Genomic DNA, 4,038 nt, shown 5'->3' with positions numbered 1-4,038 from the left:
AGTCTTTCTGTCTTAAATCTATTTTAAACAAAATCAAGAAAAAATATTTGCTGTTTTTTATGATGGAAAACTTTGTGTCGACTATGGAATAATTATACAACAACTATACAACATGTTCTTTTGGTTCTATTTCCCTTTTAATTTCACAGCATTATCTTACTTTTTTATCCATTTCTTTCGTTCTCCATCTGTTGCTTTCTCTTCCTGCCTCCACCCTCTCCATCTGCCTTCGAGAACGTTTTGCTAACAGGGTACTTGACAGGAGAGAAGTGAGCAGAGAGAGTGGCCTTTTTCTACCGAGTAAGCTAGTCATCCAGGGCTAATTAAATATCACTTCAGAGAGCCTGAGTCGCTCTCTCTCCTTGTTTCCCGTCTCTTGGTGTCTCTCTTGCTGTCTTCGTTAAAGTGGGTGCCTCTTTTGAACTGCATTAACACTCATATCTCATTCTTTCTTTGCCGTTTTCGGTCTCCCAATCTCACTAACCTCCGATTCTCAGTCGCAGCCTTGGGCTCCTTTCATTCAAATTAACCTTTCAGTGTAAAAATCACACGGGAGCGCACCGTCTGAGCACAGAATGCGTGTCTGCGTGTGACACACAGGGAAGAGTTTAGTGGGCGTGAGTGTAGCTGAATCTTTGGGGTCAATGTAAGTCATTGTCCATGTGATTGTGAATTAGATTTTTAAATGAGCTCTGCTGTCGGCAGCTGATCAGGAGCCTGGACAGAACAGGTGAATGACGCGGGGTTGTCATAATTGTATGCAGTGAAATCAAAACAGGCCAGAATCCTGTTGCGGATCATTTTGCCTTAACAATTAGACGGTAAGAGTGGTGATTTAGATTACAGCAGAAGCCAGAAGTTTGCAAACACAGAATAAAAAAATTAAAAAACATACGCATTTTTTTTTCTCACTGTCTGAAGTGAAATGAGACCAAACTTTTTATGTTTTAGATCAGGTAGAATTACTAAAATTATTTCTATTTGCTAAATACCACAATAATGAAAGAAATAATATATCAGATATTTATTTATTACGTTTTTCACCATTAGAAATGTATATTTATTTCCTCATTGTTTGGTAGCACTGTCTATATACTATATGACGCAGGTCAAATGTTATGTTTTTTTGTTTGTTTGCTTTTTTTCCACAAGCTTGTCACAGTAATTGTTTTGAAGTTCTGGCCAAAACCAGAATCAGTCAGGTTTGTAGCTGCTCATTTTCAGATCTGCCCACAAATTATCAACAGGATTGAGATCAAGGCTTTGTGACGGCCATGGAAAAACTTTGACTTAGTTGTTTTTAAACTACTTTATAAATACTTTGGCTGTATGTTTAGGGTTGTTTTCCATTTGGAGCAAATGTATCAAATCTTTAACTTCATCTTCATTTTCCCCCTTTTTCTCCAGATGTAACGATAGTCATCATGTTGTGTTCTTAAACTTCACAACACAAAGGCTGCATTATATATACACAAATACTGAATTTAATCATAAAAGGTTATCTCTAGTTTTCAGTCAGAGTCTGAACACAAATTATTTCATTTTAATCAATAAGGATTTTGAAATAGTTCATTTAGAGGATAAATGTGCACAACACTGGGGACCACCAGTCAAAGTATCCACCAGGGTTTTAAATTGTGCCTAAAAATCAACATGTTATTGACAGTCTGTGTCGAACGGGCTGTCAGTGTCGTGTTCAGCCTGTTGGACACAGCAGTGAGCTGTGGGCGGACAGAAATATTTCAATCCAATTTCTAAGAGGCAGAGTTCAGAAATGGTAGCAGAAGGATGGTAAAAGAAGATTGTAGGGCCGAGAGCGAGAAGTGAGGTCACATAATTTAAGATCATTTTCTAAACATTTCTCTCTCTGGTTTCTTGCTTTTAATAAATATGTTTATTTTTAGTAAAATTGTCATGAAAAAATAACTTTAGCAAGACACTTTTTAAACTTTAATATTTTCACCATCTCTTTTGCATCTATCCATTATGCTTACAAAAAACCAAGGCAAAAGTGAAAAAGCAGAATCTAGCCTCGCAAAATACTTCAACAAATAAATACACAATTATAAGTTATGTCTATACATTCAAAAAAATAAGACAAAGATCAATGCAGTCACTAAAATATTTTTGAGGTTAGTTTAGATTGACAGCTTCGTCTCGGATCTGACCAGGAGTTATTGAGCGCCAGCATATTGTGTGTTTACAACTCCGTGCTTCACTCTGGTGCAAACAAACATTTAGTTCTGGTTTGCTTTGCTGTCCACCACTTTCCTCTAAAACACATATAGATAAGGTCACATCCTTATTGGACAGCTTGTCTGAAAAGTTTGTTAAATAAACTTCTATAACTCTGAGTTTTTGAAATTTTACATTTCTAATTATTTTCAATTTAATTTATCATGATTGTAATTGGTATTTTTCCTTCAAAATGCTAAGTAGTTATGCTCTATGCACCTGATGTATTATGTGTTTAGCTAAGTGCAGGGGTGTAGAAACCTTTATTATCACATTTTTTTGCCTCTACATTAATCAGAGTATCTGGGCTGCTGTTTTTCATGGACAATCACAAAATTATTGAAATTATGTACAGTTTTAACAGCAGTTTGTCTTAAGTTGATTGTTTTAAAGAGAGAATATGGAAAACTAAGCTCACACATATGGACAGTAATGTAACAGGCCAATGTTTTCATCCTAAATAAGGAAAATGTTATTTTATGTCTATATTAAACATTTTTTTCCCTTTTCCTTTAACTGAATGACACCATTTCTCTTTATCTCGCTGTGTATTGTGCCATTCCAAAAAAACAAAAAAAAAAACCAACAAAAAAAAAATCTGAGCATTGGCTCCAAGTATCTGTGTGTTTGTTTGAAAAAGAGATTCATGTTGGGCACACAGATGGGATAGCTGAAGATGATTAGAGTGGTATTACATTGTCGCTGGCTTGGCACACTCTGCTTTAATTACCCAGTGAAGCAAACACACAAAGACATCTTACTGTAGAAGCACACATAATGACGCTAACAAACACAACCGCCTGACACACAAATGCATGTAAAGAAAACCCACAAATGCACAAATTCCTCAGGGCCATGCAATCAGATGCACACATATAGACCGAAGTCCACATTACGAATGCAAACATATACACTGACTCAAAATATCAACCACACAAGACTTTCATTACAGTTCCAAGAAGAGATTTAATACATTCTTGATAAATTCAAAATTACTATAAAGGCGTTTCACAATTAAAAATGTTGAGAATTCACTCTGATAAATTGTGCTAAATTTAGGGGGGGAAAAACTAATTTATCCTGATAACCAACATGAGAAATTGCCTAGTTGACCTCCAAACATGCTCTATAATTTGACCCACTGCTGAAGTACAAGTGGCTGTTAGGCCTAAATTACTTTTTTAATGTGCAATTTCTGAAATATATGAGTATGCATATTGAAATTCCATGTTTTTCAGAAAAAAACATTCTAAAATTTAATGGAACAGATATGGAACGATCTTAGGTTCAGGAGATATGAAGACAGCATGTACAACACATGAACTGAATGAGGTTAAAACTTGATAGAAAACATGAAAAAATGTCAGAATAAACTAAATAATTTGTTTTTTTAACTCTTTGTGACAATCCATGGACAGGCTTGTGACAAATAGAGGAGGAAAGCTGTTGAATAAGGGGAAAATAATGAAAGGAGAAAGAGAAGGAGTGGGTCAAGAGATCAATCTATCCCACAGATGAAAAGCAAACTGCAATTGGTACGGCACAAACATGCATGTCATCCCTGGGAATTGGCTTGCAGTTGGTGGCTCATCAGGTTCTTTTTTTTTCTTTTTCTGTGCAAATGGGAGAGAGGTGGAGGGCAAGATGGGAAAAAGAGAGACAGACATTTATATTTTATTGGACAAGGTGCTCTGATGCCCTCTTAAACTGATGTTGCAGCTCTCTGGAGGGTGGAGACGACGTACCAAAACATGCAAAGAAAAACATGGCGAAGGAAAGAAGAAAGGCAGATTGAAAGACAAA

Source organism: Poecilia reticulata, linkage group LG9, assembly GCF_000633615.1.
Source record: "Poecilia reticulata strain Guanapo linkage group LG9, Guppy_female_1.0+MT, whole genome shotgun sequence".
NCBI lineage: Eukaryota > Metazoa > Chordata > Actinopteri > Cyprinodontiformes > Poeciliidae > Poecilia > Poecilia reticulata.
Note: the sequence above shows the minus strand (reverse complement) of the source record.